This window comes from Camelus ferus, chromosome X (assembly GCF_009834535.1).
Source record: "Camelus ferus isolate YT-003-E chromosome X, BCGSAC_Cfer_1.0, whole genome shotgun sequence".
Taxonomy (NCBI): Eukaryota; Metazoa; Chordata; class Mammalia; order Artiodactyla; family Camelidae; genus Camelus; species Camelus ferus.
Window position 1 is genome coordinate 97,647,816 of NC_045732.1, and position 23,707 is coordinate 97,671,522.

At 34.2% G+C, this 23,707-nt stretch overlaps 1 long non-coding RNA gene across 1 annotated transcript; it reads right to left on the reverse strand.

Moving 5' to 3' along the window:
* Positions 1 to 1,794: 1,794 nt before the first annotated feature.
* On the reverse strand, positions 1,795 to 21,542 carry LOC116662056. The gene is made up of 3 exons (XR_004318037.1): positions 21,530 to 21,542; positions 18,017 to 18,021; positions 1,795 to 2,235 (listed from the first exon to the last, which is right to left on the reverse strand). It is a non-coding gene; the product is annotated as an uncharacterized LOC116662056 (long non-coding RNA).
* Positions 21,543 to 23,707: the final 2,165 nt, after the last annotated feature.

Here is a 23,707-nt window from a genome sequence, read left to right on the forward strand (position 1 = left end):
AAAATTGCATAATTATACATGGAAGGAAACCACTATGAGAGAGTAAGCAAATAAAGTAAACATAAGGAGTAACACATTGTGAACTATAGGTGATAGAAAAAAGTCTTTAAAGTAAGTATTTGTAAAATAATTGAGTTAAAGGAAATAATACAGATACCAAAACAGAAAGATCAGAACACCATAGCAAAAATGGTAAATAATCAGGGATTCTTGAAATAAAAATATAAGCATTTGAATAAAGAATTTGAGGAAAAGAGAAAAAGTATATTAGACATAGTTGAAAAAACACTTAGTGAAATAGAATATAGATCTGAGGAACTTGGCCAGACAGCAGCACAGAGCATTAAAGAAATAGAAGAAATCCATTTAACATGGAAGACAATATAGAAGGTCAAATCAAGTAATATCTAATCAGAGTTCCAAAAGAAAAGAATAAAGAAGATGAAAAATCGACAACTTCCCAAAAATACTTCGTTGAGAATTTCCCAGAGTTGAGGAAAGACAAAACTGTTTAGCAAAGGAATACATTAGGTACTGAAACAAAATCCAAAATAACAAACCTACATCTAGACTTTTCAAGTGGTGAAAATGAGAAGTATCAAAGTCAAACCTTAATGCCTACCAGAAAGAAGAAACTAATTATCTGCAATGGAACTATAATGAGACTTGCATAACACTTCTCATTAGCAACAATAAATGTCAGAAGTAAATGGAATAATGTTTTCAAAGTTCCGAGAGAACATAACTGTCAGCTTAAAATTATAAATTCATTTAAAGTGCCGTTCAATAATGACAGTGAAATGAAGAAGTTTTCAGACCTACAAAACTGCAAAGCTTACTAGTACAGAATATACATCAATGTGAAACAAAAAAGGGTTGGGATGCAAGAGCAATGCTGAAGAAAGAAATTGATAAATCATGTTGGTAAATTTGAACAAGTAATTGGTAACTCTAAATAAGTAATAATCAATAATAATCATAGCTGGAGAATTTAAATGCTAGACAACAATAGTTTGACGGCAGTAGGAGATATTTGAGTGAAATTCTAAGATTTTTGTGGGAAAGAAGATACAGACACTGATTAATTACAGTAGTTTTAGGTTAAGCACGCATGTTAAAATGTAAAGAAAACCATTAAAATGATAGAAATAGAAATTTCGAACAAGTAGAGGAAAGGAAAATATATGAAATATATGATAAAAACTTGATCAGTTCAATAGATGGCAGGAAATATAATAGAAATGAATCCAATTATATAATAATTATAACTGAAAAAAATATTAAATCTATTAAAAGACTGGTAGAAGTACAATCTAGATATATGTCAATGAAGATAGACTGTCAAAATATGAAAAAGGCACGCCATGAGAGTGCTCTTAGTATTAACCAATGGCAAACCAATGCATAGGATGGAATACCATACAGTTCATAAAATGAATCATCTTTCTATTTATCTGTCATCTATCTATCCATCTTAACCTGTTTAGATAGCAAAAACATGATGATGATTTTTAAAAATACACAATTATATTGCAGTATTATGTCATTTATGTAAGTTTAAAGCTTCAAAATATTTTATTTATGAAAATGCATATACATATGTGGTAATTTATAAAATCATGGATTGAGGAAGATTACAGTGGGAACAACAACAGGAACAGTAATGGTTTACTTATTCTTAGAAATATCAAAAGAAAATATTGCAAATGAGGATAATATTATATTAATATTTATTCAGTATTTACTATTTCTCGGGCACTGTTCTAAACACTTTATATGTATTCAGTTATGTAATCTTACCCAATGAGGTTGATGTTTTTAATTCTGTGTATTGGATGCTTGGGTATTTGTTATATTACACTCTATAATTTGTAGGTTTTAAATATTTAATAATGATAACAATAATATAATGTTCTGGATGGTTAGGAGGTTAGTGGTAATTTTTGAGACTAATTTCAATGAACAGAAGTGAAGCCAAAGAAAATGGTGGTAAATTATAACAGGAGATTTAACTCACTTAAAAAGTTCTAGAGTGCATCCCCCCTCCCACACACACATGCAATATAGATTTATAAGCACATTTTCTAAGCATAAAGGGTGTGTTTGTTATTTTATTTTTATCTTCCCATGACACTCAGTAATGGGCTCTAAATCAAACTGGTCTTAATAGATGTTGATTAAATACAAAGAAGAGGCAGATGATATATTTTAAGCTCAATGCAAGCAAATTAGTAGCTATTTTTAGAAATTTGAAAAGTCAATTCATTTAATTTTTTCTCATTTTTAAGTATGATGTAATAATCAGTGCATGCTTTCTTTCATTGTTGAAGACAATGCTACAGATTCACTTACAGTGAAATATTAACTTTGAGGTACTTCTCAAGAAGCAGTATGATGCTTATATTTATGCCCAATAAAAATATGATGATCATGCACATGCATTTACACCATACCTGGATGGCTAGAGATACAAGTACAGCATAAGAGGATAAAAATTGTCCTCAAAACATTTTTATTAAATACTTCCTTTATACAAGACACCTTACCATGTGCTTATTAATATGCACTTTGGTTACCAAACTGAGCTCATCAATTAGAATTTGACCTGTTAGTATTTGAAATACTTTGCCTTGGCAAGTTCAGCATATTGGTAGTTTTGCTAATTCTGCATTGCAAATATCATTTTTGAAAGGCTCTATCGATAACCCTTACCACATTGGGAAGCAATGGAAAGAACACAGACATCAACACACCAGATTCTTCTGCCCACTGTAATCTTGAGTAAGTTACTTCTATCTGAGTCTCTGGTTCTCTTGTCTGAAAACTGAGGCCATTCAACGAGATCATCCTGCAGATTTTTGTCCCTGAATCACTCCAAGACAATAATTTTTAAATGCCTGAGACTGCATATTAAAACCTAATTTTGTTTTTGGAAACTGAGCAAAATTTCATTTTCTTAAAAAAAGTGTTAGAGATTGCACAAAAATAAGAAAGAGAACCAGTGTGCTTTGAGAAGTAGCAATAGAGAAGTCAGGCTCTTGAGACTCTTAATTTGGAGAACTTGCATTTCATATAACCCTAATAAGATGTCTTTGAATACAACTGTGATAAATTTCAGATTCTGGATAACATGAGGGGACGCTGGAGATTTGTGTTGTGTATGTAGAATCTACTGGGCTGAATAAATAATTTGATTAATAATGAATATGTAATAGCAGCACCTGCACTATTTCAAGCATCAATCAATGGCTTGATTAATGACTTCTGGAAGGATAGGAAGCAAAGTTTATTTTAAAAAGAAGTCTACTAAAGACACCTGAAGGTGGCATAATGACTGCACTCAAGACTCTGTTTTTGCCCTAATACAAATAAGATGTGGCTACATTGTCCAGTGATCCAAATATATTGACAGTTATTTCAAAAATAGAGACACCTCTCTCTTTCCTTCTTAGTGATTTATCCTTCCATGGAGTTCCCAATCTGTGCTTTCTCTAGAAGAAATAATCCCCTTCCATGTGTGAATACTTTAGGGATAACAAATAAAATAGTTCATTTTGTTTATACAACCACTAGAAAGAGTAGGCGCACATTTCCTTATTTCACAGATATAGAAATAAAAGCTTAGAGAGCTTAAGCGCTCTGGTGAGTTGCACAACCAGGATAAAAACCTGCCTCCGTGATCCATGCATTAAGTCGCTTCCCATGGGGCCATCGTGCCAGAACCTCTTTTAATGAAAGCATTTTATGCAGACCAACAAACATTACCTTTAACGGAAATGACAATATTTGCCCTTTATTAGATGACACTAATTTTCTACTCCTTTTGAAGGAAGAATGGGTGTTTATTCGACTCTTTCTTCTATATTTTCTCTGGCTTAGCCTAACTTCAGAAAAGGTGCATTCTGTTCTCTCAGGGTCATACAATAAACCTAGAGAGAATGACTGTATCTCTGAAGTGGATGGATGGCAGTTTTTCAAAGCTGTCTGCAACTGGGTGGATAAGTATCAGTGATTTAGGGGAATACTAACAAGAAGTTATAACTGTTACATTCTCCAATTTAGCTTTTAATTGGCAAAAATAGTGACATTTTGATTGTGATTTTTCTCACTCCTGAATGTATCTCTTAACTGATGCCAAGTGCTTTTGTTGGGCCCACTAGAATACTAACACTGACTTTAATTTAATGATTAATTTTGCGAGCTATCTCTATTATTGAAGGTAATACTGGGCACTTGGACAACAGAGATGAAGAAGACACGTTCTTATAGTCTGTTAGGAATAAACACAATTTTAGTATCAAGTATCTCTGATCCAAATAACAGAATTCCTCTTCCTATTTACTGTTGTTTACAACCCCACAGAAAGTGCTCAAAAGCTCTAAGGAATTTTTCTTCAAATATAAGGCTTGCCGATGTCTCATGGCAGGACTTGACAACAAACCAAAATTTTGACAGATTAACTGGAATTTACACAACAGATCAAGGCAGATTTAGCAGCACAAAATGCAAAGAATCCCAGAATAGTGGTCATGGCCATCAAGGAGGGTCACCAGGAGACTCAAAGGGTTGTGGATCATACCTGATTTAAGAACATAATGTGAGGATGATTTAATAAATAAGCATGAATCCAGGCAGGCAGTCCAGCAGTGGAACTCAGGAGGAACTTGGATTAGTTGAGACCCAGCCTGGGTACCGAAGCAGGACTCAAGCCTTTAGAATGATAAAATAGAGTAAGACACTCTGGTCTAGACTCCAAGTTAAGGACTCAGCATAAAATATGTGAGCCTATATGATTACCAGTCTAAAGATTCAATTAACAGAGTGTTGGTTGAAAGGAAAGGAGGAAAAGGGCAGTAATAGACTTAGGATATAAAGGCTGCAGTGGCAAGTCTAACTGGTTTCTTGGTCACCAGACTATGCATTGAATGATCACTATACTTGCTAGTAGAATCTAGTGCAGGGATGGGCTTCGAAATCGGAGTTACATTGTCCTAGCTTTGAGAACTAGGACATGGAGCCAGGAAAATTATTACCAGAATGTCTAGGGCAGTGTCATGATTCCAGTGGGTATTGGTGAACCCTGGAGAAGAGATAGTGCCATGGTACGGGGGACGGAGGGGAAGCTTGGATTAAAAGACAGAAAACATGGATTCTAAACCTGGATCTACCAGTAAATAGTTGGGTAATATTGGACAAGACACTTTTCCTCCCTCGGATTTATTTTTCACACATATATAGTGAAGGATTTGGATTACGTAGATCTCTCTTCATTCTTGCAATTTTAACATTCTGTGATGATAGGGCAAATGACTTATATCTACTCCAGGTTTTTCTATTCAGGACGGATATTCTGAGCTGCAGGCCTGACTCAATCTGAGGACATACCATGCTTATATAACTAAACCAACGTCTGGATTTGTATTTCCATTGAGTTGATTACATCCTACAGATACCATTAAAAAATAGCATTCTTGTTTTTACTTCTTTGCCCCTCCCCTCTTTTTGCCCAAATTAAAATAATGCCACTGAATATCCATAGGGCAATATAGAATGAGTTTTTGTTTACTTTGCAATTGAAATGAACATTTCATATTTCTTGGGAAATAGTGATAATGCTTGGCACAGACTATCTGCATTTAAATTACTAGTGAGTAATTATTAAACCATGTTTATTGATAAGCTCTTCTGACTAATGACTACTTTTTTTCCCTTTGAATTTCATCCAAACTCTTATGGTTTTCTCTCTTTTTAGGTCTGCAAAACTTGATTTAGAAATACTTAAAGGATGCAATATGGTTGGTGTTTTCATCTTCCAGGTACAGGAAGGAAAGGTAATGGATCCACTCTTATTTTGTTTGTTTTCCTTTTAGTGTTATATGTTAGTTTGGGAAGGTTTGCCGGCCAACAGTGCTCTTCTAGTCTGGCAAAATTGTGTCTGCTGGATAACACTATTCATGCCTCATTGGACAGTGCTTTACAATTTATAGCATCGTATTGATTATGCGGTAATATCCCCCTTGGTAAGCCTTGCAGTTTCTTGACTCAGGGTGACAAGGAAATAACAAGAAAAGTTCATAAGCCTGAACATTTCTGGGCTTTCACTAAATCATGTTAGTCCTTGTTTGCAAAGAATCCAGACATCTAACAACTGTCGTAACCCTTTGGTTAAAAAGCCAGCACTTGAGTTTTATTTTGAAACATTTCTCTCTTTTAAAATGCATCAATACAATAATTGTTTGACTTTTAATTTCTAAAAATTGTGAGAAACTAAGTGAATCCAATTAAGAACTATTAAGAATTGAGTTCTTATTTCATTTTGGCTGTTTAGGAATGATTTTTCCAAAGCCAGTAGTATAGAATGCAAGAACTGTGAGAAAAGAAATAAAAGGCAATGCATCTAACATAGTTTATATATGCTAATATTACCATATTTCTTTCAAAGACACCTTGAAATATGTATTTAACTATTATTACACTAATGCCTGACCTTCCGTGTTGAGCTTGGGGCTCAAAAGCTGAGGTACTGTAGTTTTATAAGTTTCATATGGCCCACAGATTATATATATGTAACTAGATAGCTTCTGTCATCTTTTATTTAATTGTCAATTGTCAGCTATCTTATGCAATGAACAAAAAGTGCTTATCCAACCACATTGCTCACAAGAATATATATCTCCCAAATTTAATTGTTCACTGCTATGGGACTTTACCATAATGTTTCTACATTATGTGCATATTTATATAAGATACATCCAGAACTGACAGTGAGTCCTTAAATTATTATTAGTGTGGAAATGATGGAAAACTAAATTAGGTGATTAAGAGAATTTTATAGCATATTACATATATATATTTATTTCATGGCATTAAAATTTATTGTTACTATGAATTGGTCTCATTAATGGATGGTAGGTTTTTTTTTTTTTAATGTTGAAGACATCACTATTATGGTGGCAATTTTTGGTAAAGGGGCTTTTAAGACTCTGGTTTAATTTTCTTGAAACAAAAGTATTGGTTTTGGTTTTCTTTTATTCACTGTACATCTAGTATCAGTGAAGCAGTCTGCTAAGAGTTGTGTACATGACTGAGGCAATTGATAGATATTTGGTGCATAAATGTATGAAAGACTGACTGCCCTTAAGGAGCTTATAGTATCATGAGTGATAGACATAGGTACTCAGGGAATTCTAGTACGGGAGAGTATAAAACGATGTGAAAGAGGCCCCTGATGCAGTCTTAAGTTGTCATGAAAACTTTCATGTAGAAAGTGTCTTTAAGTGGAGAGCTGAAGGATGATTAGAGATTTGCTGGTTGATGGCAGCAGGATGGCATAGAGGGGAGATGAAAAGGTTCTAGTTAAAAGGAACAGCATCCATTCCTAGAATTTCATGAGCTCATGGTGCATTTGCGGATCTCTCAAACTAAGTATGATCAACTTGATCATCACTAATGTGGAATACATGTGAACGTATTCCAATTTATTTTTTTCATTCCTAACCTAGTTCAGATTTAATCTGATGTCCAGCAGCCAATCTCACCAATAGTATCAAAGCTAATTACAAGAGAGTATACCATGGCTGAATCCTTCATGGATAGTAAAGAGTTAGTTGTGTCTCAAGATCACCTTGTCATCTTCATTGTTTTAGGGGAGAAAAGAATAAGAGTAAAGAAACTGAGGAAGATGAGCATTTTAATGAACACACAGAGATTTACATGCAGAAAGTGAGGCAATGATAGCCAGTGACATTTATACAATATCACAGTCCACTGAGTACCTTCACCTGTTTTATTTCATTTTGGCTTTACAGTTAGTCAGAAGGATGGGAGAGGATTGGTATGAAAGACTAGTGAGTCTAGGGTGCTTTCTCAACAGCGCACATGAGGACTCTAACCAGCTCTTCTGATAAGGATTTTGTCCATCACAAAACATTCTCTCTCCAAACCCCCCTAAAGCAGGTGAACAAATAACAAATCATCATAATGTTCGGTTACGGGTCCTTTTCTTCTACATCTTTCCTATAGGAAAAGAAATTTGTATTCTGCCATATAAGCTATGACTATCCAAGTATGTGTGAATTGGAAATAGACTGCTACAAGCAATAAAAATATCTACTGTAGGCCGAGAACTGCGTGAGGTTCTGAGAGGGTTACATGAAAAGGAAGGAAATGGAGTCATCAGATAAATATACATGAAACAACTGGAGAACAATCGTGTGATACTAAATGAAAATGCAGTAGGCATCGAACTCCATATTGAAAAAATTAGGCTGTGAAAAGACAGTTAATTCACATATGGTTTAAATACAGATAAACAGTTTTGCAGCGAGCACAACTGTTTTGTTGTCCATAGAAACTACGAATGGTCATATTTCCTGATAAAGCAACAAGAAAATGTCAAATTCTGATGACAGCAAGATACAATTAGAGAAGAATTATGCTTAAAGAAAAATCAGCTCATCTAGTTTAGTAAAATTTGGATTGTTTTAGTCTCTCCCAAGCAACACATGGTGCTGTATCAAGGCACTGGCAGCCTACCAGAAGGAGGCATCAGTGATTCCATTCACATTATTGCATTAAAAGTCTCTGGAAACCTTTTGTTGCACAAGAAATCCAAAATAGCTGTAGCTATATAAGAGAAATGAAATGGCTCAGTGGGGATTTTTTATTTTGGTTTAAAATGGTAACACATAGGATTTGTTTTGATTTATCAGTAAAATAAAAAAGCATGAGGTTGTGAGATATACACGTGGGACATGATGGAGACCTTTGCTGATAGTAACAGTTCTGCTAATTGGTTCAATCCCCAGGAAGCATGCAATCCCAAATATGCCAGCTTTTTAGACAACGCAGGTTTTTTTTAAATTAGCAGTGATATAAATGAAGGTGACACAGGGCATTTTCTTATTATCAAGGGATCCCAGAGGTATTTGTATTGTAAATGGTAGAGTTGCTGCCACTGCCACCTGACTGTCCCCACAGGAATGAGTGGTTTCACTGAGTGAAGGCAGCTCTGAAAGAACGTGCAAAATGTGACATTTATCTGTTGACTATTTGGAAATGATTTGATACCCCTGGGGCATGTCCACCTCAAGTTCACTCTCATTGTTCTGTCACTGTTCTCAAAATGGACAGGAGCAAGCCTGAAAGGTCTTTATAAAAACCGTCTTTCCCTTCATGCTGAGGTCGTATTTCCCTTGCTATGGGTCTGTGGATAATGGAATCCGCTTTACATAGCCTAGGCCAGCGGCTTTCAAACCTGTTTTTATTTTGGCCCATGGTAAGGAATAATAAAAATACATTTTATATATAGACTATGTAAACACATATACACACATATTGAAAAATATTTTAATGAACCTATCTTTTACTATTTGCAATGCTCGCTGACATTTTTTTATTCTATTACTTTTTTTCTTTAATTGGTGGTTTCAGCCATTTAGTTTATTTCAAGAATCACTAATGTGTTTCCGCTTGCAGTTTTCAAAACATTGGTCCAGGATGCTTTCTTGTTGGGAGACCCACTGTTTCAAACCTACTTCTTCACTAGAAAATAAAACAGAAACTTTAAACAATTATGAATGAATGGTGTGAAAGTTGAGATAAAAATGCTATTTTAAAGTACGTTTTGTAAATTCTAAAATACTGTATTTATTATTTGTCTTTGACTTTACTTAAAATTGTGTGGCTTACAGATCCAATTAGGGATGATGATTTATAAAAATCATGAATTATTATCACACTTATATTTTAGTTTCAAATTCTACATGTCATTTTGCTAAGCAAAGAAGTTGATCCATATAAATCCATTGAAAGGCCTGATCTCTGTTATGCAATTCAAAGATATTTTGGAAGATTCAAATTAAGTGAAATGCATTAATGATCATAAAAAGGCCACAAAATAAGGTATTGCCTATTAGAGAAATTAGTAGCTTCTTTGAGAGAGATGTAAACAATGATCTTTCATGACATCTTATTTTGTTGCCTCAGCTAACAATGACAAATTCATGTCATGCAAATAACTCAGCATGTTGGCATTAAAAGCATATATATGACTAACTCTACATTCATCAAAACCGTCCATGCAAATCTCTTGTGAAAAATCCAGGAAAATAATATGTTTGGAAACTATATTATTGCTTATAGGTTTTGATATCTACAGGGTCTCAACTTTTTAAGTTTTGTTTTCCCTTACCCACTGAAGGATTCTCCTGGCTGTTTATTTGTTTTTTTATTAGAAAAAATAAACTGGGATACCAAGAGGTAAATAGTTTAGTTTTATTCTAAACAAAGACCATGATAACTGACACATAGTAAGTAGTTGATTAGTAAATGTTTAGTAACTTGATAAACATATCTGGACCAAATAACTAAGCAAAAAGTTCTGACTTTTGGCCCTTTCTTTTTGTATTGCATATTTGCTCGTACCAATAATATGAAGAAACTAAACTTTTCTTAAGCATAATTAGATAAGAACTTCCTGCAATAAATTATAATTCTACTACCTTTCCATTTCATATTGCAATGTTTTCAGATGTCCCGGCTGCTTTATTGCATGCAGTTATTTTGGATTAGAAGACAATAACATGGATGATGTAAGTGAGCATCATCTATTACTGTATTTCCCGTCAGTCTAGGCAAATTTGATCAGATGTAGTTAGAAGACCAGTTTTTCAGGTGATACCTTTCTCTAATCTCTTACTTTTGCATATGAATTAGGTTCAAGTAAAGAACTTCAAAGTCTCTAAAGAAATGAATGCAATGTAGAGCTTGCTATATTAAAATCTTATATATTTACTTAAACCGTTGTTCCCTGTTCCTGTAGAAGGAGAGTTTGAACTTTCAGATATCATAAAAGTTATAAATGAAAGATCAAATGTTCAAAATATGGCCTTTGGGGAGAAATTTTGGATATGTAATTGATACAGAAAACTAATAATAAGGACATCACCGTGATTTATTTCAAAAGTGCTTTCTTGAAATTCTTTTCTTGGGCTACCATATTCAGGCATATTTTACTAGATAAACACAAGAAACTAATGATCAAATAAAATGTAACTTCCTAAGTCTAGATTTCCTTGGATTAGGTAAATTCAGTTATATAGTAATCCAAGTAATAAAGAGAATGGCCTTTATGAATTTCTCTTGCTTGGAGATGAGCTGTTTCTTTGTCCCATATATTGAGGAGATATGCTATAGTGCATTTTCATGTGTTAGAATAATACAAACATTTTAATTTGATGATTAACAGTAAATTCTCAAGGGAAAACTGGAGACCTTTTCTCACACTAACCAGGTGGCCTTACCAACAAGATCAGTTGGATCTCAGATTTTGACTGGCTGAGGCCAAATGAATGAGTTAACTTTGTAGCTGCTCTTTTGCTCATGAGCGTGGCCTGTAGACTCAATTTGAAACACAGCAGACTAGACTATAGGAGATTTTTGCTCAAACACTATAAACGAGTTTTGGAGATGGTTTCTTTCAGAGCATTCAAAATAGCAACCCAAGTCCGGCATTGTGTCATCAGTAGTCAAGTGTGGAACAGTTATTGTGGAGGAGCATACATTCTGGCCAGAAATGTTGATTTGATGTAAATCTGTATGTGTATAATATGAATTTCCCTTGACAATTTTCAAATTAGTTTATCCTGTAATTTAACATAGCATCTGTTAATGTGATCTAAATTTTAGTGATTATTTAAAATATTCTACCTTATCCATCCCACTTATAGAAGTTTGGTAACCCAAGACAAACAGATTTTCAAACAGTTTACTCAGTTTATGGGCATTTTCTATAGCTCCTTTAAGAAATATAGTTGAATTTACTTTCAGGATGCTGTTTTAGCTACTATGAGCAACATATATTTTAACTTACCTGATTTCCACTCATTTTCCCAACTTACAATTATTCCTTCTTTTTTTATATATATAATTGTAAATGTTATTCACCTTTTAGCAACTTGCCCTACTTCCCAGCGCTAATTCAGTCAATTTAAGTTAATGATTTTATTCACAATAACTAACATGAGAGAAAATTGGAATAAACTAAAATGAAAATTATGAGGCTAATTCAAAAAGCAAGTGACATAAAGAATAATAGCTATTATATTTGATGTTTATATGAGTCATAAGTTTCATCACTATTATTTCTCTAGCTTAGTTTTATTAGCATCCTTTGAGCCACAAGACATTTTATCCTAATTCACATTTTTTTTCAACTGAAGGTAATAAAAGGTTATTTTTATGCAACAAAGCAGTGCTTTGTGATTTTGCTTTCCCTGATAGTGTCTTAATACTTTTGCGTCTCCCACTGCACAAAGGAAAGATGAATAATTTCTTCCAAATCAAAGGGATATTCACACAAGACCCGAAACAATTCCTCATTTCATCTTGAGCCAAAAATAATGCAATGATGGAGAATAAAATACAATGTTATGGTAACATTTTACTGACTTGTCCATTTTCTGGCATAGATTAATCAATAAAGTGCAGTGGGTAAAAGGCAGACAAAAGATAATCTCAGGTGTCTCACCACCTACTATGCTCTCCTCAATGCACCAGTCATATTATTCATAAGAAACCACAACTGACTGGCTGGTCTGTTAATCAAAAGAGTATAAAATGCCAACAGAAAAAATTCTGGCTTTGGTTGCATATGAATGGTACAACCTATTTCCAAGAAGAGGTATTACAAGCTAGTGACCGCCAAATTAATTTCTGTTTGCAGTGTAATATTGGTAGGAAAATCAGTAGCATTCATGAAGGGATTAAAAATACTCAGAACAATATTGAACAAACAATGTATAATTATGATAATATCACTACTGCAGCAATATGATGTCTCACAATATTTGGCAGAGCAGCTCCAATACTTACACTGTTCACTTCGTGGATCTTAGACAGGTTTTCAGTATTTGTTTAAAAGTGTTTAATGCCCTGACCTCACTCTCCTGCATTCAAACAAGGCAAAATGTCTCTATGTTTCAAGAAATATATAGTCATTATTCAGTTTAACCGTATATTTGACAACATTTTCTATAAGACCATGCTTACTTAGTAAGAACAAAGGTGTATTTTACACATTAATGAAAATTTAGCAGCATAAAAGGTCGCCATGGAATACTTGTTGTGGTCACAGTTTTAGGTCCTCTTTTTTTTTTTTTTAATTAAAGTATAGTTAGTTACAATGTGTCCATTTCTGGTGTACAGCACAACGTCCCACTCATGCATATACATACATATATTCATTTTCATATTCTTTTTCATTAAAGGTTATCACAAGATATTCAATATAGTTCCCTGTGCTATACAGAAGAAATTTTTTAAAATCTATTTTTATACATAGTGGCTGACATTTGTAAGTCTCAAACTCCCAAATTTATCCCTTCCTACCCCCTTTCCCCTGGTAACCATAAGATTGTTTACTGTATCTGTGAGTCTGTTTCTGTTCTGTAGATGAGTTCATTACCATCCTCTTTTTTCTTTTTTTTAGATTCAACATATGAGTGGTATCATATGGTATTTTTCTTATTCTTTCTGGCTTACTTCACTTAGAATGATGATCTCTAGGTCCATCCATGCTGCTCTAAATGGCATTACTTTATTATTTTTTGTGGCTGAGTAGTATTCCATTGTATAAATATACCACTACTTCTTTATCCAGTCATCTGTCAATGGACATTTAGGTTGTTTCCGTGTCTTGGCTATTGTAAATAGTGCTGCTATGAACATTGAGGTGCATGTATCTTTTTGAATTAATGTTCACTCTGGATATATATATGCCCAAGAGTGGGATTGCTAGGTCATATGGTAAGTCTAGTTTTAGTTTTTTGAGGACTCTCCATACTGTTTTTCATAACAACTGCACCAAACAACATTCTCAGCAGCAGTGTACGAGGGTTCCCTTTTCTCCACAACCTCTGCAGTGTTTATCATTTGTAGACTTTTTAATGATGGCCATTCTGACTGGTGTGAGGTGACATCTCATTGTAGTTTAGATTTGCATTTCTCTGATAATTAGCGATCTTGAGCATTTTTTCATGTGCCTTTTGGCCACTTGTATGTCTTCATCTGAGAACTGCTTGTTTAGGTCTTCTGCCCATTATTGGACTGAGTTTTTTGTTGTTGTTGTTGTTATTAAGTTGTTTGAGCTGTGTATATATTCTGGAAATTAAACCTTTGTCAGTTGCATCATTTGCAATTATTTTCTCCCATTCCGTAGGTTGTCATTCTGTTTTGTTGATGGTTTCTTTTGCTGTGCAAAAGCTTCTAAGTTTAATTAGGTCCCATTTGTTTATTTTCCCTTTTATTTCTATTGCCTGGATAGGCTGCCCTAGGAGAACATTGCTAAGATGTATGTCACAGAATATTTTGCCTATTTTCTTTTAGGAGGTTTATTATGTCTTGTCTTATATTTAAATCTTTAAGCCATTTTGAATTTATTTTTGTGTATAGTGTGAGGGAGTGTTCTAACTTCACTAATGTACGTGCTGCTGTCCGGTTTTCCCAACATCACTTGCTGAAGAAGGAGACTGTTTTTTCTCCATTGTATGTTCTTGCCTCCTTTGTCAAAAATTAATTGATCACAGGTGTGTGGATTTAGTTCTGAGCTCTCTGTTCTGTTCCATTGAGCCATATGTCTGTTTTTATGCCAGTACCATGCTGTTTTGCTTACTGTAGCTCTGTAGTATTGTCTGAAGTCTGGGAAGGTTATTCCTCCAGCTTCATTCTTTTTCTTCAGTATTGCTTTGGTAATTTTGGGTCTTTTGTGATTCCATGTAAATTTTAGGATTATTTATTCTAGTTCTATGAGAAATGTCCTGGTAATTTGATAGGGATCACATTAAATCTGTAGATTGTGTTGGTCAGTATGGCCATTTTAGTAATATTGGTTCTTCCAATCCAAGAATATGGGATATCTTTCCATTTCTTTAAGTCATCTTTAATTTCCTTAACCATGATGAAGTTGGAGTCATCCCAAGGATGATTCAACATATGCAAATCAATCAACATGATACACCATATCAACAAAAGATAGGACAAAAATCACATCATCATCTCAATAGATGTAGAAAAAGCATTTGAGAAAATTCAACACACATTTATGATAAAAACTCTTACCAAAGTGGTTATAGAGGAAACATATCTCAACATAATAAAAGCTATTTATGACAAACCAACAGGCAGCATAATACTCATGGTGAAAAGCTGAAAGCCTTCCAACTAAAATCTGGACTAAGACAAGGATGCTCACTCAACTGCTTCTATTCAACATAGTCTTGGAAGTCTTAGCCACAGCAATCAGATAAGAAAAAGAAATAAAAGGGATCCAAATTGGAAGAGAATAGGTCCTCTTTTTAAAGCAGTAACTGTTGTCCCTGATTCAAACTGATTTACCTGAAGGAAAAGTGTTTTTAGAGTCTTAGCACCTTGTCTTTTTATCCACCAAGACAACTCTAGATCCCTTTATACCATTATCTGAGATCAAATATGTCCTAAAAATCAGTGTCATCAACATTGCTATTGTTATTATTTTACTTAAGATATTTCTAAATTTGCAATTTCCTTAATTTTTTCTTCACAATATATTTCTGCATGAGTCAATGTAGCTTATCAGTAGACAATAATAGAAATACCAATAGAAAAATGAGGACCTCAGCTCCTTAGGTAACTCACTTAAAATCAGTTGTAGTTCAAACATAGTAGGGGTAGTTGTGAATTGGGTAATTTATAACTATTTTAAAATTATTTTATTCATATAATCCTCAAAATAGTATCCCAATGTACATATTATCTTTAGCACTTATATTTATGTCCATAACACAATTGAACAATTGAGACTCAAGGAGTTTGTGACTTCTCTAAGGAATCATTGCAACTCAGCTACAAAGATTTTCCTGGGTTTATTTACTATAATTGCCTATATTTTTAACAAAACCTACCTGTATAAAATTTCCCAACATCTGTTTTGTAAAACATCTTAAATTTTATAAATTTAATGTATCAGAGTTCAATTTAACTTGCTTTTTTGTTTAACCTGAATATGACTTGAATATGTTATGTATCTCTGAATACATAGTTACTTATTATTTTTGCAAAACATAACTGTAAGTAGTAAATGTTATTTTGATACAGGTATTATGTATCATAGGTATTGAAACAGTCTCTCAATATCAATATTATATCATTAGTCAGGAAATACAGATTTAGATTCAAAACCAGGAAATCCAAGAGAATTCTTTTTTCATCTAGTAGGCAAAACAACCTTTTGTACACCCTGAGCTCATGTACCTTTTTAGAAACTTTGGAAAATAAGTTGTAGTGATTGCAAGTTAAAACAAAACATTTTGAAACCAGGAATAACAGTAAAACAAGAAGTAGCTTCACAGATTGTGTTATAATTATACTTCCTCCTGCCCTGTCTTATCCTGTGTCAATTTTGCCATTCCCTAGTGTCTGTTCATTAAATTTGAAAGAGTAAGACAGGTGTTTTGCAAAATATTAATTCATGTTACCCAGAGTAAGAAAAATCACCTTAGTAAATGAAAGATGAATGAACTTACTGAAACACTACTCATTGCTTCCAAGCACTAAATAGTAAGAAACATTTCTTCATCAAGAGGATAAATGTCTCATTATGACAAATTACTTTTCATTTTCTATAAATTGTGGTCTTTGGGATTTGTTAAAGACACAAGAGGGTGGAAATCTTATTCGTTATTTTCTTCTCTTCTGTATGTTCTCCAAAAATGGCTTTAAATGTTTTTCATTTCTCATTGCCAGTAGTCTGATTGGCAGATATGAGAAAAAAAAGAGTTGCCAATTTTAAACTTATGGAAAACTAAGGAATGTTTGAGAAAACCACTGATGTGAAGGACGAAAATGTTAGTTTCATCTGGACTGAATTGTTAAAGATCTTTATCTTATATCTGTCAACATCATCAACTTTATCCTAAAAAATTTCCATCTTTTTCTTCAGTTTTTAAAAGATATGTCAATTTGTTGCCTGTCCTGCGGCTTAGAATATTATATATAAATTATAAAAAGTATACATAATTGTCTTTTCCTGGTAGCATTACATACATGTGAAACCATAGTGGGGAAAGATAAAGAAAGTGAAATGATTCACAAACCATCCTTGCCACTTAACCTCCTTGGCCATCCCCTGTTTTTTTTCGAAAAAGGGATATGAAATGGGAAGTATTAAACCTAGTACCAGTACAACATGACTTATTTTATAAACTCAGTCTTACCTAAGCTTTTTTTTTGCATAACTGTAAATGGCAGTCCCCGTATCTTTATGCACATTTCTTTTTTCTAAAACATTTTTATTGAGTTATTATAGTCAGTTTACAATGTGTCAATTTCCAATGTAGAGCACAATTTTTCAGTTATACATGAATGTACATATATTCATTGTCACATTCTTTTTCTCTGTGAGCCACCACAAGATCTTATATATATTTCCCTGTGCTTTACAGTATAATCTTGTTTATCTATTCTGCAGCTGCCTGTCAGTATCTACAAATTTTGAACTCCCAGTCTGTCCCTTCCCACCCCTCTCCCCTCTGACAACCACAAGTTTGTTTTCTATGTCTGTGAGTCTGTTTCTGTTTTGTATTTATGTTATTTTTGGTTTTGTTTTTGTTTTTGTTTTAGGTTCCACATATAAGCAATCTCATATGGTAGTTTTCTTTCTCCTTCTGGCTTACTTCACTTAGAATGACATTCTCCAGGAGTATCCATGTTGCTGCAAATGGTGTTATGTTGTCGGTTTTTATGGCTGTATAGTATGCCATTGTATAAATATACCACCTCTTCTTTATCCAGTCATCTGTTGATGGATATTTAGGCTGTTTCCATGTCTTGGCTATTGTAAATAGTGCTGCTATGAACATTGGGGCGCAGGTGTCTTTTTGAAGTAGGGTTCCTTCTGGATATATGCCCAGAAGTGGGATTCCTGGGTCATATGGTAAGTCTATTCCTAGTCTTTTGAGGAATCTCCATACTGTTTTTCCACAGTGGCTGTACCAAACTGCACTCCCAGCAGCAGTGTTGGAGGGTTCCCCTTTCTCCACAGCCTCTCCAGCATTTGTCATTTGTGGATTTTTGAATGGTGGCCATTCTGACTGGTGTGAGGTGATACCTCATTGTAGTTTTGATTTGCATTTCTCTGATAATTAGTGATACTGAGCATTTTTTCATGTGCCTATTGATCATTTGTATTTCTTCCTTGGAGAATTGCTTGTTTAGGTCTTTTGCCCATTTTTGGATTGGGTTGTTTATTTTTTTCTTATTAAGTCATATGAGCAGCTTATATATTCTGGAGATCAAGCCTTTGTCAGTTTTATCTTTTGCAATCATCTTTTCCCATTCCGTAGGTTGTCTTTTTGTTTTACTTATGGTTTCCTTTGCTATGCAGAAGCTTGTAAGTTTATTAGGTCCCATTTGTTTATTCTTGCTTTTATTTCTATTGCTTCTGTAGACTGCACTAGGAGAACATTTTTGAGATGTATGTCAGATAATGTTTTGCCTATGTTTTATTCTAGGAGGTTTATTGTATATTGTCTTATGTTTAAGTCTTTGATCCATTTTGAGTTTATTTTTGTTTATGGTGTAAGGGAGTGTTCTAGCTTCATTGATTTACATGCTGCTGTCCAGTTTTCCCCATATCTTTATGCACATTTCTTTGCTTCATTTTTGAATAGCTTGGATTTTCCCTAGCTGTCTGTTGATCATTAGTCAATTGACATCAGACTACTTTTACCCCTGTAACTTTTGCCTTTGACCTCTTTTTTACCAGATGCAGGGAATGCAAAGAATGTCTGCTCTGAAATGTTTTTCTAATTTCATTTTGTTCCCTTTCACCCCCCAGGTCGGTGGTTGATTGATAACTTGTTGATTCTCTTCTAGCATGTATATTGGCTAACATTTGCTATTGTTTTGCATTAATCTCTCACTGTCCCCTTATGCATTATTTTCACAATTCTGATTTCACTGAAAATTGGAAATAAAATATATAGTTCATAGTTCCCAGCACATAATATTTCTCAATTTTAGCTACTGTATAAAATAGTATGATTTTGCCATTGTTGTCCCCCTTTACACTTATCTTAGGAATGTAATTTTTTCTTTTTTGTAATTATTTTAGTAGTTACTAATGCATTGAAAAGTTCATGTGATTTAAAATTAGTCAAAATGACTCTAAATATACAACAGCCTTAAAAAGAATAAGAAAATAAAACAAAGCAAAATAAAAATGTTAATAATTGGCACTGGAGCAGATCCAGAGAAGGATGCTTAAAACAAGCAACTTTTAGAAGTGAAAATTGTTTCTAAAAAATTTGCAAGGGTTCCAAACTGGCAGCAAGTTATATCAATTTAGTCTGGAAACTATTTTGTTATTTTGTTTGGCATCTGAGTGTTTAAAAAATAACAAATATAATGCTTTCGAATGAAGCGTGTGCTTTCGGATTGCCAGAGATCCATCCATACCTATCTGTTTTCTTACCTGTCCATTTGATTCAGCATAATGCTTCATATATTTGGACATCATAATCATGCACTTTCTTCTTTTGGCAAAACTTTACTTCAATTCTTCATCCAGAGTATGTTGAGTCTCTTTACTGTCTAGGCCACCTTCCTATGCACATACTCTTGTTTCTTCATGTTCTTCTTAAAGTCTTATAAGGAGAACAGAGATGATAACTGGGTAGTCTTTAGTGCTGCTCAGTGAATATTATCATTCTCCTTGGAGCACATGGTAGTATTCTAGTTCCCTACCTGTTTGGAGTTTGCCTGGCCATGTAACTTACCTTGACCGATGAATTATCAGTGTTAATGATGTGTGTCACCTCAAGGTTAAAGATTCAAAGCCAGCATACAGTCCGTCATGATCTCTCTTCTTCCTCTTCCATAGTGATCAGAATTATTCCAGAGAGCCTGCACCATCTGTCTGGATCCCAGAGTGAGGGCAAGGCTAGAGAGCCCATACTATCCATTGTGGACATATAACATGGGCAAGAAATAAAAATATTATTTTAATTCACTGAGATTAGAATGCTGTTCAGTTACTACAACATAACCTAGTCTATCTTGATTGATGAAGAAACTGTTACTAGAACTTGTGTGTTGCTTTCACATACATATACAAACTAACATATGTGGCAATGGCTGAGAGATTAGATGGCAGGCTGTAAGAAACAGTGGAAGCTTGAAAGATGGAGATCCGTGTTGTTCGGTGGCACACAAGTAGGAAAATGGCTGCTTGTGACTACTTTGGACAGTAGACCATGTCAAACCTGGCACTGGGGCTGGCTGGGAGCCTGGGTCTGCAGCAGCCCTCCTGTTGCCTGGGGCCTTGGCCGATGGCCTAGTGCTTGGATAGGCTGAGAGCCTGGGGCTATAGGAGTGGGCCTGGCACTGGAGTGTGCCAGGATCTTGGGGCTGTGGGAGTTGGCCTGGCCCTGGGGACAACCAGGAGCCTAGATCTGTGGGACTCGTCCTAAAGCCTGGGTCCACAGGGGTTGAATTGGTACTGGTGCAGGCCTGGTCCTGAAGTCTGCAGTAAAGTCAATTGCTCATTTTACTTTCTTTTCCCCACTAGGAGAATATTTCTGTCCATGCTGGCTACCAGAGCTTGGGGGAGGAGTGATAGAGACAGTGTCAAACTGTTTTTCCCTCCTCTTCAATGTGTTTTATTTCTGTGCTCCATCCAGGTGCTATAATCTTTCACCTGAAATCCTTAGCTCTTGTGAAGATATTTTTGTGCATGGCTAGTTGTTCAAATTGATATATCTGTGAGGAGAGGAGAGCTAAAGACTCCTGTCCACCATCTTGCAGGTGTCACTATCATTTATATTTTATTTTTTGTGGGTAGGAATGAAGGGAATTGAAAGATTCTGTAAATTCAGGTACTTGTAGGAGTGGAAGAAGCAGCTGCTTCTCAACTCCAAACAGCAAAAGATAAAATCAAAAAATGCTTTAAATTACAAAGGCCCATTAGAATCTTTCTTGTGATTAGAATCAAGTGGAGGTTCTAGCTGTCATACCCAATGTTAAAACCTTTCAGTGGATTAAGTTAGCATCCCATACATTCCTCCAGTTGACAAAATGGCTAGGGGAAAAGAATTTGACTCTCCCACTGCAGCCTGATTGGCACAAAGTCTCTGCAATTATGTTGACAGATAGATACATGGGAACAAGAAAGTGAAGAAATATAGCGAATCTAAAGAGACTCTCAAGGAAATAATTACGGGTGTAGCCATCAGCACATGTACCTGACTGGACTCAAATACAGAAAAAGCCTATTCAATTTTAAAGAGAGTTTAGTGCCAGAGAAACCATGAAAGAGTGCTTGTGAGCTAAAAATATTCTAGCTTATCCTAACTGATAATTGCTTAAATTTGGTCTGAGTATTGTCAAGTAGAATAAAATAGAATGATTACCTCTCTTCTCATGAACTTCATATGTCTATTAATGCTCCTTAAATTTTATTTAATCATTAATGTGAAATATCAATTTTATTAAGTACAATTTAACAAATATGAAATACCATATTTAATGCATATTTAATATTGATTTCACATAATCTGAAGATATAAAGGAATCAGAAAGGATCCAAGTAAATTCCACAGCATCTTATCCATGATGGATTATTAACAAATATGAATGCTTGATAGGCCTATCAATAATAATATTGTTGCAGACAGACAAAACATTTGTCCCCTATTTACTGTTATCCTGACAAAGGATTTCAGAAGACAGCATAAAAGAAAATCTTTATGAACTGTAATTATACAGATATTTCTTGGCTATGACACAGGGGGCATGAATCACAAACGAATATAAATGGTAAATTGGATATTATCAATAGTGAAAATTTCTGTTCTTCGAAAGACTCTGTTTAGAAAATGAAAAGAGAATTCACAGGCTTGGAAAATATTTGCAATATACGTATCTGAGAAAGGTCTTGCATTCATTACATTAGAAGAATAAGTCAATAACAAGAACTCAAACAGCACAACAAAAAATGAACAACAGATTTGAACAGCCAGTTCATCAAGGAACATGTACAAATGTCAAATAAGCACATATAAAGCTTCTCAGTCATTAGTCAGTGGGGAAATACAAATGAAAACTACAGTGAGATATCCCTTCACACCACTAGAATGGCTAAAGATAAAAACAGTTGTTCTTATGAGGTATTGGTGAAGGTTCCAAACATTTGGAATTCTCATACATTGCTGATGACAGTGTAAAAATGTACAACTACTTTAGAAACATTTTGGCAGTCTCTTATAATGTAAAACATACATATACCATATGACCCAACAATCCTACCCCTAGTTATTATTAAGTGGAATAAAAACGCCTATCTATACAAAAAGTTGTATGAAAATATTCCCAGCAGCTTTACTCATAGGTCAAAAACTAGAAACAACTTCAAAGTACATCAGCTTGTACATAGAATAACATATTCACACAATGGAATACTGCACAGTGACTAAAAGGGATGAATTTCTTACAACAACATGGGCAAATCTCAAATGCATGACTCCATTTTATATGACATTTTGGAAAAGGAAAAATTACAGGGGCAATAAGCTGTCGGTGGTTGTCAATAGTAGAAGGTGACAGGTGAGAATTTACTGCAAAATGCCTAACAGGTTATTTTGGATGTGATAGAAATGTTTTATATCACTACTACAGTGGTTTTATGCTGTATACATTTGTCCAAAATGCTACATACCTAAAGAGAAAAACCTTACCAAAAGAAAAATATATCAAAATAAACCTGTTTTAAAGGAATCAAAGTAAATTCAAGTTATTAAGCCCTGTGTTGAGTTATTAAATGAAGTTCTGATTGCTTGCCAACCCCCTTATTGTAGCTATTTATGGTTTTACAATCAACCAGAAAACATAGGGCCTTATCCACTATTGACCTGGCAAAGAACTATAGAGGGATGGATACTTTTCATATATAAGATATGGGTTAAAAACTGTACTAACTCCACAGTATATCATGTTTCCCTCCCTCTCTCCTTTGCCTTTTACCTCCCTTCCTTTCTTCTTTCACTTTACAAATATTTATCAGGTGCTTACCATTTGCCAGGAATTGTTCTAACCTCTAGGGATGTAGCAGCAAACAAAAAGATACAAATCTTGCCCTCATGTTACATATATTACAGGAAAATTAGACTTAAGAAGATCTCCATAAATGACAATTAAATGAATCTATTTCTGGTGCAGTTTTTAAAATCTCAATTGTTATATTTTCAACAAAACTGCACATTTCTATAGAAGAAAGAGTGTAGAAATAATCATACCTAACAACTCTAGGTTGCTCATTATACTCCAGAATTGTTACTTTTTTTCCTTTCTTAAGCATAAGAGACAATTTCATGCAAAGCTTAGATGATACCTACTTATCTGATCATTCTTAGTGCTTATCTGCTGCAATAAATATGGGGGAAAATCTAGGCAGTTTGCTTCCATTCATCAGAATAGCCATTACCTTTATTGCTTTTTCCTTCTTTCTTCATTTCAAGATGAGTTCTTTCCTTAAAAGCTTTTCTATATCTGATTCAGGAACAGTATTTACTTTCATTCTGTTTTGGAAAAGTTTAATTCCCACAAAAGTAAAATTACCTAAAACACCTAGAATAGAAATTAAATATCTTGTTACAATCATGTATCTAAGTAAACATAT